The sequence below is a fragment of the Pristiophorus japonicus genome, chromosome 5 (genome assembly GCF_044704955.1).
Source record: "Pristiophorus japonicus isolate sPriJap1 chromosome 5, sPriJap1.hap1, whole genome shotgun sequence".
In the NCBI taxonomy this organism is placed as follows: Eukaryota; Metazoa; Chordata; class Chondrichthyes; family Pristiophoridae; genus Pristiophorus; species Pristiophorus japonicus.
The window spans coordinates 217,790,406-217,805,888 of NC_091981.1; the positions used below are offsets into that span (position 1 = coordinate 217,790,406).

General features: G+C 42.8%; 1 protein-coding gene and 1 pseudogene across 2 annotated transcripts in view; both read right to left on the reverse strand.

The window, feature by feature from the left end:
- The window catches only part of cdk14 (cyclin dependent kinase 14), an 860,906-nt gene that overhangs the window by 449,691 nt on the left and 395,732 nt on the right, over positions 1–15,483 (reverse strand). The gene's annotated exons all lie outside the window — the stretch shown is intronic.
- LOC139263720 (BTB/POZ domain-containing protein KCTD8 pseudogene) lies at positions 11,997–12,757 on the reverse strand (annotated as a pseudogene).

Here is a 15,483-nt window from a genome sequence, read left to right on the forward strand (position 1 = left end):
CAACCTGTCCAGTCCCGTCAGAATCTTATATGTTTCGATGAGATCCCCTCTCATCCTTCTAAACACCAGTGTATAAAGGCCCAGTCGATCCAGTCTCTCCTCATATGTCAGTCCAGTCATCCCTGGAATTAGTCTGGTGAACCTTCGCTGCACTCCCTCAATAGCAAGAATGTCTTTCCTCAGATTAGGAGACCGAAACTGAACACAATATTACAGGTGAGGTCTCACCAAGGCTCTGTACAACTGCAGTAAGACCTCCCTGCTCCTATACTCAAATCCCCTTGCTATGAAGGCCAACATATCATTTGCCTTCTTCACCGCCTGCTGTACCTGCATGCCAACTTTCAATGACTGATGAACCATGACACCCAGGTCTCATTGCACCTCCCCTTTTCCTAATCTGCCGCCATTCAGATAATATTCTGCCTTCGTGTTTTTGCCCCCAAAGTGGATAACTTCACATTTATCCACATTATACTGCATCTGCCAAGCATGTGCCCACTTGCCTAACCTGTCCAAGTCACCCTGCAGCCTCTTAGCGTCCTCTTCACAGCTCACACCGCCACCCAGCTTAGTGTCATCTGCAAACTTGGAATTATTACACTCAATTCCTTCATCTAAATCGTTAATGTATATTGTAAAGAGCTGGGGTCCTAGCACTGAGCCCTGCGGCACCCCACTAATCACTGTGTGCCATTCTGAAAAGGACCCATTTATCCCGAGACTCTGCTTCCTGTCTGCCAACCAGTTCTCTATCCACGTCAGTATATTACCCCCAATACTTTGTGTTTTGATTTTGCACATCAATCTCATGTGGGACCTTGTGAAAAGCCTTTTGAAAGTCCAAATACACCACATCCACTGGTTCTCCCTTGTCCACTCTACTAGTTACATCCTCAAAAAATTCCAGAAGATTTGTCAAGCTTGCTTTCCCTTTCATAAGTCCATGCTGACTTGGACCGATCCTGTCACTGCTTTCCAAATGCGCTGCTATTTCATCTTTAATAATAGATTCCAACATTTTCCCCACCACTGATGTCAGGTCTATAATTACCCGTTTTCTCTCTCCCTCCTTTTTAAAAAAGTGGTGTTACATTAGCTACCCTCCAGTCCATGGGAACTGATCCAGAGTCGATAGACTGTTGGAAAATGATCACCAACGCATCCACTATTTCTAGGGCCACTTCCTTAAGTACTCTGGGATGCAGACTATCAGGCCCCGGGGATTTATCGGCCTTCAATCCCATCAATGTCCCCAACACAATTTCCCGCCTAAGGAGGATATCCTTCAGTTCCTCCTTCTCACTGGACCCTCGCGCCTCTAGTACTTCCCGAAGGTTATTTGTGTCTTCCTTCGTGAAGACAGAACCAAAGTATTTGTTTATCTGGTCCACCATTTCTTTGTTCTCAGTTATAAATTCACCTGAATTTGACTGCAAGGGACCTACATTTGTTTTCACTAATCTTTTTCTCTTCACATATCTATAGAAGCTTTTTCAGTCAGTTTTTGTGTTCCCGGCAAGCTTCCTCTCATATTCTATTTTCCCCCTATTAATTAAACCCTTTGTCCTCCTCTGCTGAATTCTAAATTTCTCCCAGTCCTCAGATTTGTTGCTTTTTCTGGCCAATTTATATCCCTCCTCCTTGGATTTAACACTATCCTTAATTTCCCTTGTTAGCCACGGTTGAGCCACCTTCCCAGTTTTATTTTTATTCCAGACAGGGATGTACAATTATTGAAGTTCATCCATGTGCTAATTAGTCCTTTTTCATTACACATCACCCAGTCTAGGATGGCCAGCCCTATAGTTGGTTCCTCGCCATATTGGTCTAGAAAACCATCCCTAATACACTCCAGGAACTCCTCCTCCACCGCATTGCTACTTGTTTGGTTAGCCCAATCAATATGTAGATTAAAGTCGCCCATGATAATTGCTATAACTTTATTGCACGCATCCCTAATTTCTTGTTTGATGCTGTCCCCAACCTCTCTACTACTGTTTGGCGGTCTGTACACAACTCCCACCAGTGTTTTCTGCCCTTTGATATTCTGCAGCTCCACCCATACCAATTCTACATCACCCAAGCTAATGTCCTTCCTTACTATTGCATTAATTTCTTCTTTAACCAGCAACATTACCCCACCTCCTTTTCCTTTCTGTCTATCTTCCCTAAATTTTGAATACCCCTGGATGTTGACATCAAGGGAGCATTTGACCGAGTGTGGCATCAAGGAGCCCCAAGTAAAACTGAAGTCAATGGGAATTGGGGGGAAAGCTCTTCACTGATTGGAGTTATACCTAGCACAAAGAAAGATGATTGTGTTTGTTGGAGGTCAATCATCTCAGCCCCAAGACAGTGTCCTAGGCCCAACCATCTTCAGCTGCTTCATCAACGATCTTCCCTCCATCATAAGGTCAGGTGGGGATGTTTGCTGATGATTGCAAAATGTTCATTGCCATTCACAACTCCTCAGAAAATGAAGCAGTCAATGCTCGCATGCAGCAATACCTGGACGACATTCAGGCTTGGGCTGATAAGTGGCAAGTAACATTTGCGCCACACAAGTGCCAGGCAATGACTTTCACTAACAAGCGAGAGTCTAACCACCTCCTCTTGATATTCAATGGCCTTACCATCGCCGAATCCCCCCACCAACATCCTGGGCATCACCACTGACCAGAAATCTAACTGGAGCATAAATACTGTGGCAACAAGAATGGGTCAGAGGCTGGGTATTCTGCAACGAGTGTCTCACCTCTTAACTCCCCAATGCCTTTCCACCATCTACAAGGCACAAGACAGGAGTGTGATGGAATACTCTCGACTTGCCTGGATGCATGCAGTTCCAACAACACTCAAGCAGTTCAACACCATCCAGGACAAAGCAGCCCATTGATTGGCACCTCATCCACCACCTTCAACATTCACTTCCTCCACGACCGGCACACCAGGGCTGCAGTATGCATCATCTACAAGGTGCACTGCAGCAACTCACCACAGCATCTTTGACAGCACTTCCCAAACCCACGACTTCTACCACCGAGACAAGGGCAGCAGGCGCATGAGAGCACCATCACCTGCAAGTTCCCTTCCACGTTACACTCCATCCTGACTTGGAAATATATTGCCGTTCCTTCATTGTCGCTGGATCAAAATCCTGGAACTCCCTCCCTAACAGTACTATGGATGTACCTTCATCATCATAGGCAGTCCCTCGGAATCAGGGAAGACTTGTTTCCACTCTAAAAATGAGTCCTTAAGGTGGCTAAACAGACCAATAAGAGAACCACAGTCCCTGTCACAGGTGGGACAGATAGTCGTTGAGGGAAAGGATGGGTGGGTGGGAGCTCCCTTGTCAAACACAAAATCTTCTGCCATCCGGCAACTTTCCACCCTCAACCTCCCCCCCCTCCCACTGTCTAAACTCCCCCTAGCCCTAATAGACCCTAATAGGGGGTGCATTCACTTAATCCTTCAAGTACCTTCACCACATGGACAACAGCAGTTCAAGGCGGCGGCTCACCACCACCTTCTCAAGGGCAATTATGGAAGGGCAGTAAATTGTGGCCTTGCCAGCGACGCCCACATCCCAGCACAAATTTTTTAAAAACTTTTTCTTAACCTTTGCTCCCAGAAAACTGAGATTTCCTTGAGGACAAGATCCGGAACATCAGCCCCGATACCTTCACAAAAGAAGTAATAAAAAAAACTGGTGGAGAGAAAAAAAAGTTAAAGTATGCTTTACATGTTCGACAGAAGTGCTCTTTTCCCTCGTAAAGGGACCTTGTAAATGTCTCGAGAGAACTGGTATTTAGAAAATTAATTAATTTTCTCTGGGTCTGTTTGTACATCTCTGACTAATAAATTCAATCCAATTCTTCAGGAAGTTCTTAAGAAAAAACATAAATCAAAGTTTCACTCCTGCCTATCTCCAAGGGTTCAAGAGTTCAAGTTAGAGAGGCATTGGCAGAGGCCTGGGATCAAATCATTGTTAGTCAACTTCCTTCCCTCTGCGGTTCTGGAAACATGCTTCGAGTAAGCATGAGACAGTTGCGTGTACGGAGCAGACTTTATTCACAGTTAATCAGTCCACACAGCACAAAGGGTAGCAATTCGGGCACCTCACTTAGCTCTGCAACCTCACCCCTTTTATACACTGGTTTACTACAAACCTCCTGACTTATGATTACTCTATCACGGACATTGTTTATTTCAAAGCATCTATACTATTGACTATAGTTCTACATTAATCACTCATAGCCGATGTCCATTATAGACAGTACGCCCTTGCGTTCCAGTTGATATGGATACATCTGGAGTGGAACAGAACCCCTTTGTTCATATTCCATCTCCCCTTGTGTTTCCCAGACAATCTGCTGGTTCATCGCCCAGTTATGGTTACTATAATTCATTATAGTTACTATAGTTCAATTTAATTATTAACTCTCATCTTTCCAACAAATCCACCATTTTTTATTTCTTATGCATTCTCAGACAGTTGTGATGGTCTGCGCAGGCTTCTCCTAGTGACGGGGACTGAGTATACAGTACAGGTTGCAGCCATTCTGCAAATTATAGTTGGTTTTCACCATGATCTACTTCCTTACCCAGCTGCAAAGGGTTAACATAATGATCAATAAAAGGATCTGTAAGGTCACAATGCACACGATGGGGTGCAAGGCAATATTCAAAATTCCAGTGGCTGATGGTTATCACCCTAGTAACAACTCCCACCATGAGTGCTTAATGCCATGTTCTATTCTCGTTTGGATCGTCTGTTTCTGATCGAAGTCGTCTTCAGTTTCCAAATGCAATTTTCAATCACTATCTCTTAACTTACTCAATTCTTTCTTCACATGCTCATATCAAGAAAATTAGACAATTAATGGATAAAGTCCCATATCCATACTACTAATTAAATAGTTACACTCTCTATACATTCTTATCCCAATGATACCAGTGGAGCAGCCAGCGAGGAACCCTCACATAGATACAAAATAATACATGCAATATATAGTTTGACAATCAAGCTCATCAATGGTTACATTATTACTTAGTTCTAAAACACAACAGTCCATGTCCAGCATAAAATAACATGGGGCTAACTCATTTCTGCACACAGATTACAGTCACCCTTTTTCCTGATAGGTTGAGTGGGTGGAAAGCAGATCCAGGAAACTCGTTAAATGATAGTGCAGACAACTGCCTATTGTGGCATCAAAGTTTGATCCCCAACATTTTCGGTCTGCAAAAATGTATCGGAAACCCACTATTGTCAGCCCCACATCAACATACAAGTATAGCATTAACCGTGTGCCATCCTGCAGGATTCGCCAGAGCTGTTGGCAATCGTTTTCAGTGTACAGTCCCGACTGCATGGCCCAGGAGTGCAAGTTATTAACAGCAAACTGAATAATATTACTGGAGATCTGACTCCAAGCCTAATAAGTGTCTATGTTCTATTGTACAGATCACAGCCCAATATACCTGCTTAGAAAAGGTTAAAGAACCCAGAGTAAATTATTCATCTTATCGCAAATCATCTTAGCTTTAATTCATGACCCCAACAGGGCCATAATTGGCAGAGATTCAGAAGCAGATACAGTGCCACCTTTTCTGGTGCCTGTGTGCTGGGGCATCCAGTAAGTCTTCTATACATAAAATTTGCTAAGTGGTTAGGAACACCTCCTTCCACCTCTGTTAAATGACTGCATTGGGCAAACGCTCAGTACTCGGGGCAAGCTCTGCTCCCTTCCCAAGGAATGCCCCAGAAATCATTAGCAGCATTAGTGGTAGCGACCCATTAATCCTCGTCACCTCTTTTTTCCTAACCTCTTCTCCAGAAAACTGTGATTTCCTTGGGGCCAAGTGTCAGAACGTCAGCCCTGATACCTTCTTGTAAGATCCAATGAAAAGAAATTGATGGAGGTAATGCTTTACACGTTCTACAGAAGTGCTCCTTTTCCTGGTAAATGTAGTGTGCTAAAAGTCTCGAGAGAAGTGGTATTTAGAAAACTAATTAATCGTCTCAGGGTCTGTTTGCACATCTCTGACTAATCAACCCAATCCAATTCTTAAAGGATGCTTAATTTGACTAAATAAAAGTAAATCAGATTGGTTCATTCCTGCCTGTCTCCAAGGGTCCAATAGCTTAGTTATCAGACACATTGGCAGAGGCCTAGGTTCATAGAAACATAGAAACATAGAAAATAGGTGCAGGAGCAGGCCATTCAGCCCTTCTAGCCTGCACCGCCATTCAATGAGTTCATGGCTGAACATGAAACTTCAGTACCCCCTTCCTGCTTTCTCGCCATAACCCTTGATCCCCCGAGTAGTAAGGACTTCATCTAACTCCCTTTTGAATATATTTAGTGAATTGGCCTCAACTACTTTCTGTGGTAGAGAATTCCACAGGTTCACCACTCTCTGGGTGAAGAAGTTTCTCCTCATCTCGGTCCTAAATGGCTTACCCCTTATCCTCAGACTGTGACCCCTGGTTCTGGACCTCCCCAACATTGGGAACATTCTTTCTGCATCTAACCTGTCTAAACCCGTCAGAATTTTAAACGTTTCTATGAGGTCCCCTCTCATTCTTCTGAACTCCAGTGAATACAAGCCCAATTGATCCAATCTTTCTTGATAGGTCAGTCCCGCCATCCCGGGAATCAGTCTGGTGAACCTTCGCTGCACTCCCTCAATAGCAAGAATGTCCTTCCTCAAGTTAGGAGACCAAAACTGTACACAATACTCCAGGTGTGGCCTCACCAAGGCCCTGTACAACTGTAGCAACACCTCCCTGCCCCTGTATTCAAATCCCCTCGCTATGAAGGCCAACATGCCATTTGCTTTCTTAACCGCCTGCTGTACCTGCATGCCAACCTTCAATGACTGATGTACCATGACACCCAGGTCTCGTTGCACCTTCCCTTTTCCTAATCTGTCACCATTCAGATAATAGTCTGTCTCTCTGTTTTTACCACCAAAGTGGATAACCTCACATTTATCCACATTATACTTCATCTGCCATGCATTTGCCCACTCACCTAACCTATCCAAGTCACTCTGCAGCCTAATAGCATCCTCCTCGCAGCTCACACTGCCACCCAACTTAGTATCATCCGCAAATTTGGAGATACTGCATTTAATCCCCTCGTCTAAATCATTAATGTACAATGTAAACAGCTGGGGCCCCAGCACAGAACCTTGCGGCACTCCACTAGTCACTGCCTGCCATTCTGAAAAGTACCCGTTTACTCCTACTCTTTGCTTCCTGTCTGACAACCAGTTCTCAATCCACGTCAGCACACTACCCCCAATCCCATGTGCTTTAACTTTGCACATTAATCTCTTGTGTGGGACCTTGTCGAAAGCCTTCTGAAAGTCCAAATATACCACATCAACTGGTTCTCCTTTGTCCACTTTACTGGAAACATCCTCAAAAAATTCCAGAAGATTTGTCAAGCATGATTTCCCTTTCACAAATCCATGCTGACTTCGACCTATCATACTATCAAACTATCATACCCTATCTTTCTCTCATTCGACAGTGAGATAACTGAAGAAAATATGGGGAGTGAAGAAATAGTAATGATGGAAAAATTGAAATTGTCTGCAACACAAGTTTCCCAACCATTTTCTGTTAACTTTAGAAAATTATAATTCCATTTATGATAACTACAGAAACTGACTTATCCACGGTTGGTCTTGGCAACATCTCCACCTGTACATATTTTCACCTCTTCTTTTGATGATTGGTATCTTTCCCAAGCTCCAAAACTCCCCCTTACAGATAAATGTCCCTACAGGTTGGACTTCCTCAATGTCACCACGATTAATTCTATAATCATTGATGAAAGTGCCTTGTTGGCTTGGTAAATTGTCAAGCTGGGCCTGTAAGCATTTGTGCAAGCACATCAGTCCTTTTATATCAGGATACCAGTCCTTTTATATCAGGATACCGTATCTTGGGGTTTGTATGATATGACCCTGATGTTGACTGGCTTACTTGGGTCGAGCTGGAAATTCCAATATTTTGGCAATACAACCTGCAATAAGTTCTACCAAATCCATTCCAAGGTGGGAGAAGTATTCAGTTGGTGTATCTTACCTACTGGGACTGAGGAACCAGGATTTAAGCTTATGGAGAGACAAAGTTCCATGAGTCTATGGAGAGACAAAGTTCCATGAGTCTATGGAGAACAAGAGCCTTGGTTTGACTGAATTTCATGGCAAGTATAGGCTATGGCAGTCTCAGCCTGTCACTTTCCTGATGCCAATCTGAAGACCAACTAAAGAACTTCATACCTTGGGTCAATTCACTAGTTGCTCCTTCGTGATTTGGAAATGTTAATAAGTACTGCTTCAATGGCATTTTCAACATGAATGTTCACTTGGCTACCAGTCAAGAATTTTGGAACATGGATTGAACTCAATTTTCTTTGCCCTACTAATCTTTCTTGGTCTTATTTTTACACCCAGGAATGTACATGGGAAGAGGTAGAAACGGCTAAATACATGCTTGCGTTGGGAGTGTCAGCTGTGGCTCAGCGGGTAGCACTCTGGCTTCTGAATCAGAAGATTGAGAGTTCAAGTCCCACTCCAGAGATTTGAACACAAAAATCTAGGCTGACACTCTTGTGCAGTGCTGACGGATGAGATGTTAAACTGAGGCCTCGTCTATGCTCTCAAATGGACATAAAAAGATCCCATGGCACTATTTCAAGAAAGAGTAGGGGAGTTATCCCCGGTGTCCTGGCCAATATTTATCCCTCAATCAACATAACAAAAACAGATAATCTGGTCATCATCGCATTGCTGTTTGTGGGAGTTGGCTGCCGCGTTTCCCATATTACAACAGTGACTATGCTCCAAAAAGTATTTTATTAGCTGTAAACGCTTTGAAAAGCACGATATAAATACTAGTCTTTCTTTCTAATCCCAAACAGAGTTGCCATATCAATTATTCTAGCCCTGAGATCATGGGTAGAATTTGCACAATGCAAAATCCTGCGTAAGACATCTAATGCACATGGGAAAACTAACAAAAAAATCAGCCAGGATTTGAACACATAAAATTCACTGAAGAAACATAAATTGCACAAACAGATACATGCAAGTGAGAAAGACCTCTGCACTGTTGTAATGTAGGAAATGTGAAATCCAATTTATGCGCAGCAAGGTCCACAAACTTTAATGAAATAAATAACCGGACCATCCGCTTTAATTTTAATGGTCGTTATTACGTGGAAAAACACATAGAATTGTTCGAGAAAAATGTTCATTTCCTATTCATGGAAGTTGCGTGGAGTGTTGTGATTGCAATTAATGACAATAACAATAGAAAATAAATGAAAATGGTTACGTAATGACACTAATGCAGGGTAGAACTGGAAAATCACATGGCTCCTGCTGAAAAGGTCGGACAGGTCCCCAGTGGATTTGTCAAGTTGGATTATTGCCTTACCCATAGAATTCAAAATTCAATGAATGAGGAACAGTGCTATCTTGATTGCTTGCAGGCACAACCAGGAAATATAAAAACAATTCAGTTTAATATTTGGGGCTCTTCAATAACTATGATGCACATTTCATTTACAAAATCTTCACTTTGTTACATATACTTCTAGATACTGCTCTTCAATAAAAAGTCATGCAAGTGAGCGGGATCGGCAGCATTAGCTGAGCAGCAGCCAGGTGTAAATTTCATGAATAAACACAATTTGAATTATTGCAATATTTGGTTTAATTAATTTGACAACCTATAGTTATTTCTAGCATCCACAACTGATGCCAGCATTAGTAAAGCTAAAATGACAACAAAATATTTGGCTGCTACACTAATAGCAAGCTACAAAATCTAAAATCTGGAAAAGTTCCATTGCAAAATATTAAACTAAAATCTTTACAGAACGAGTTATGTACTTTTTGTTACAAATTAAAAATGTAAACTATTTTGCTTGATGCACTGGAAGAAAATCATGTTTGATTATTCGAGTGAAAATGCGTTTGCAAATCACATCTACAGCCTAAAAAATAATTCGTAACAAAATATAAATAAATTAAACTGAGTACATTTAGCTAAAGCCAAATATTCTAAAAGTTGTAATTAAGTGGATTAATGTACACAGGTCCAGGAAAGGTATTCGACAATCTCATGGTTTAAGGGAAAGTGGAAATAAAATGTCATTTAATTCTAACAGCATCTGTACCACCCAATGAGATTCTCATTTTCCAATCTACTCTCTCCACCATCTGTAAAACGGGCCCTTAATTTGGCATAACATTAATTTATCAGTAATACACCTGCTTGCTCCCTAGCCTGTGAATAAAAAATAGAAATTTGTTTAACTGCTATGAAGCTCATAGCTACCTAATTAGCATATCCATTGCATTCGGGAAAAGGTTGTTCCATCCCAGCACCCACTCTGCCACTTCATTATATGCCCCATCTGCCAAACGTTCCAGTTATAATGTGGGCACATATACTTGGCTTTAAATAATAGCATGGTGGGAGTCTTGGGGCTTCAAGCAATAAATGGAGCAGTAATAACAGATATGCCCAAGCTGCTAAATGTGCATTTATAAGGGTCAAAGACGTGCTAATTTTAAATCGCATTGTAAGGCACACTATAACTTAGTCTTAAAGGTCAAAACACAAGGTTACACGGAAATGGGCAATAAGACAACATAAACAATGGACAATCTGGAAAATTCTAGGTGTAGATTTAAAACCAGTTTGGCATAAAAGTAGTTAAGACTTGCTATTGCAATTGTGCTTTTAAACCTCAATGGTGGATTGCTCTAGAGTCCAACAACATATGTTAAATTCTATCAGTTCTCAGCCGTACCCACAGGAAAGTGCATTCCACTGTGAAGACACACACTATTCCTGTTCAACTAATAGGAGGGTGCCACAATCCATCTGCCTACTCGCTAAAGGATTTTATGCAGCTAAGGGAAGGAGAGATAACAAAAAAGTGTATAAGCAAAAAAAATGACAAGGAGATATGCGTGAAACAAAGGCTTCAGTTCACCACTGCCGATGGACAGCAGAGGGCTGGGGGGGGGGGGGGGGGCAGAAGAGAGGAGATTATATCAGAACCAAGCAACCAAACTCCATTCCTGCCTGACAGGGTTGGTTAAATGTTTTACAGACACAAATCAGGCTATCGTCAGGTTAGTAACATTCAAAAGCCCAATGGCTCACCCAGGCCACACAAGGGAGCCTTCGGTCTCCCACTGACTTTCCAACTCCCCCACCCGCCACCCCAATAGCGGCTCCTAGGTCATGTCTTCCCCCGTCACACCCCACCCTCTGATCAGCCCCAATCATATCCTCAAGGCACCACACCTCCAATTGTGGCCCAGAGACTTCAGCCTCCAATGACTGCTGGGGAAGGTCCCGGCGGGTCTCCGACTGTGCCCTCCTGCCGTTTGCTTGTGCTCCCACCCACCGGCTAGGCTATCAATTTGGCCAGCTGTCGGGCAAGAGCCTGCAGAAGATTATTTAAATGAGGCCCTGCTGTTAAGATCGGCAGGGCCTCCACATCCCTGGCCTGCCATTTTGCGCACCGATTTCACCGATGCCAATCAACTCCAAAATGTCATGGTTTTCTAATTAGAATATGCCAGTGAGAATATCGTGCACAGGAGTAGCACAAAGCTGAGCTTTTTGTCTGACTGATCTCAATATTCAAGGGAGCAAGCCTCTGCTGCTTATGTTTCATAAATGTTTACTCATGTGTGCACCAAAAATAGCTTTCCTTCTTAAGAAAAGGGCAATAATATGGCTTTAGTATAAAAGAATTCAACCTTGATGAAATATTAATTTAACTTCTGCTATTCTATCATATTTAGTAAGTTGCAATGGAAATTTATATATTTTGATATGCTGAGAGATTTTCACATTGCCATCATCATGACTCAATGTTCGGTTTAAATTGCTCCTCCTGTTTGCTGTTAAACAAGGTCCTATTCCTAAATAAATGTAACTACTACAATAAAAGTCTATTCGACACATGGAAGAAAATGTACTCTGTGTGGCTCCACATCCTGTCGCCCCGTATTGGTTGATGAAGGTTGCCATACCAGTGGAGTTGAAAGTCACCATGTAGAAGCCAGCCTTAAATAACCTGCCAAACACTTGCTCCAGGCATGTGCATTTCAGGTAAATCAAGGTCTTAGCTCTTGTTCAAGGTATTCCCAAAAACCTCCTCAGGCAGAACAATCCTGCCACCATGGTCTGCATCACCCTCCGAAGTTTGCCATCTACCTGGCTATCTCGGACTAATGTGCAGGAGCCGCAGTAGTCGATGGCTAGAAATCCTGATCTCTTCGGTTACCCTGGTGCAAGGAACATTTGTGCCTACAGATTCGGAGTTCTGACGAAGGGTCACAGACCCGAAACGTAAACTCTGTTTCTCTCCACAGATACTGTCTAACCCGCTGAGATTTCCAGTATTTTCTGTTTTTAGATTCGGGAAGTGGTCGGGCAGGACCAGCTGCTTGTCTTAAGAGATAATCTCAAGACATAATGGAAGAGGAGTCCTTCCCAGTCTATAAAATAACAGCCTCCCATTGTCCTTGGGAAGCCCATGCTGGAAAAAAGGTTCGCCAGTAGGGAATGAGACACACTAGCCAGGTTGTCATGTTTGGTCACATCCACCTGTCTGCCAAGGTTCAGCTTCACTTTGTTGGGAAAGGAGGTGGACATCTCACATGCAAGATGAGGCACAATGCTGTCATGGAGCGCCATTTTTTGGAGTAATTTCAAGTTGGGACTGTTCGCAGATCTCAGCTCCCAGATGAGAGCCTGTACGTCACACTCACTTCGAAAACATGTTCCAACATTCAAAAGCAATTTTAATTCGAGGTCTAAAAGTATTTAAGTTTGCTCTACTCATTCTGCAACATAGCATGTTGAAAAATATTAATGTCATAAGCGGTCCCTCGTATCGCACATGACTTGCTTCCACACCAAAAGGGGATGAGTTCACAGGTGTTTCAATGAATGACCTAATATTTCAGGTCTTGAACTACATGTTGAAGGTGGAAGATGCCTGTGCGTGGATTTTTTTTTAAAACATGCGGTGGCTGTTGCACACCAGCCACCACATGGACTTGACAGAGCTAGGTCTTGGTCCAGTGGCAAGGATTAATCAAGGTGACTGGAGACCAGCTCTGCTATACGGACCGAGTGCGCACACATATAGCAGTGTGGGCTGGCCCGTGCTGTCCCTGGGCCTCGAATATGTCGCTCCACGATCACTCGCCGCTCCTGCTGTACCTGCCCACTCTCCAATCAGCGACCTGGATTTTGGTGATGTCCAATCCAGTCGCCCTCTTCACAGCCGTCGCTCTCTTGCACCAGCACGCACTGTACCTTGAAGCTCAACACTGCTCCTCTTTTAAGGCCCCGACCTGCTGCTGATGGTCCTCGCAGGTCGGGGCCGCCATGCTGAATGTTAATATTAATGTACTTATGTTACAACACTCATTTCCGAGGTTTTTTTGTGTTTCTGATTCTTTATGATTTCATCTTATTCTGATTTTTAAACTCATTTAGGCATCTGATTTTGTAATAAACTGAGTGACGTTGTTATATGATTCAACATCTGCAAAACAGGCAGCACTCAGCCAGGGATCACGCTCACTGGGAGCAAACAAGCTCAAGCCAACTGGAAAATGTGTTTCAAGGAAACTGATCTTAGAGCAATAACTCATGCCACTACCAAGTCACCAAGGTGCCACTACTGCTATTATTTTACAGTCTAAGTAGCAGCTGTGATAAAAATAGCATTAATTGAGGAATTTTGCGATTGCCATTATTTTACTGGGATTGGGGCGAGGTGAAAATTAATTCAGCGAGTGGAATGGCAGGAAAGTCGTAGGAAAGTCCCAGGAAATTATGGCCTGGCTTAAATAATGATGCAAGTCACTAATGCCATAATCTCTTTGGACTTTTGCACCATAAAATGGCAAACTGGTCTCCAGAAAATTCTGAGTCAGCATCTCCAACAATGCAACACTCTTTCAGCAGTGCATTGAAGTGTCATCCTAGATTACGTGCTCAAGTCTGTCGTGAAGACTGAAACTACAACTTTGATTCAGGAGCCATTATTCTTACAAGCCATGGAGTGTCACTTGTGATGGAACTCTGTCAAATTGTATAAATTGAGTTGCCCTGGCAAAGAGGATATAGGTGATTTGCCTTAGCCTTGCCTCAGTGATTTGCACAGCAAATGAACTGACAAAAGCCCCTTGTGGCATAAAATTGAGAGCTGCGATCACTTTCTGTGCCACAGTGAAGCCATTCATCCTGTGCACCTTGGTTGCAGATTTGGCTGCAGCAGCAACAGAGCTCCTCCAGATCTTATAATTCAAGTGCAGCCTCTCGAGACAGAGCTCCTGGGAAAAGTCTTGAAAAGTATACCCGGGTCTATACATCTTGCTAGATGGGTAGTGTTGGGATGTCTGACTCTCCTCTCTTCCTGCCTGATTAAGCAGACTTCCTTTCAATCCTCCTGCAAATAGATTGTGTAAGGTAGGACTCCCACTGGGAAGCCCAATGTACAGTCCGAGTATACCAGCTAGTAATTCTCTTGAAATAAAATGCTTTCCAAGGGTAATCTAAAACGTAGAAAACTTTGAGCATAAGAGTGATTTTTTTTTTTAAAACCTGCAGTTAGTGCCAAGATATGGCAAGGTCTCCACAATCTCAATGAGCAGCATCCATTTAATAAACGACTTCTGCCTTGATGAATGGGTCCTGGCAAACTATACTTTATGAATATTGTCAAGTGTGGTATGGAAGATGGCAGCCCCGGAATTTAGGATGGGTGATGTCATTCTGCCCTAATTCCATCATTTGCATGCAGCTGTCACTTCAGTGAGACCCCAACATAAAATCAACCCAGTCAGAAATGTCTGCCCCCCCCCCACAAACAGGACAAACACTGGCTATCACCCTCTCCCAGACCATGAATTTTGGGGCCCAATGTTTGGTGCTTTTTAGCTTTGAGTTTTCTCTCGGTTCTTATCAATAAAATGCAATATACAGTTTCAGAACAAGTTGGACTATTGGCAACCCACAATATAGCCTGTCTTTGTAAATTGTATTTACACACCATTAAAACATTTTCCAGATTAGGTTGCATAACAAGTGAGACATGGACAGACCTAAAATTGCCACTGGCAGCTACTGGGAGCACAGAAATAAAAAAATTGCATTGTGGTACTAACATGTATGTCACAATTCTTTTCATAGGTAACGCATGTTAAGCAATTTTCTAATGCCAGATCTTTAATAGCTGATTTGGTACACAAATTTGGATTTCAGATTAATTTTCATCAAATTCGGTCTTATTCATGGAGGTGTGGCACTTGAAAAGAAGAAAGAACTTGCTTTTATACAGCGCCTTTCACAACCACCAGATGTCCCAAAGGGCTTTACAGCCAATGAAGTACTTTTTTTGAAGTGTA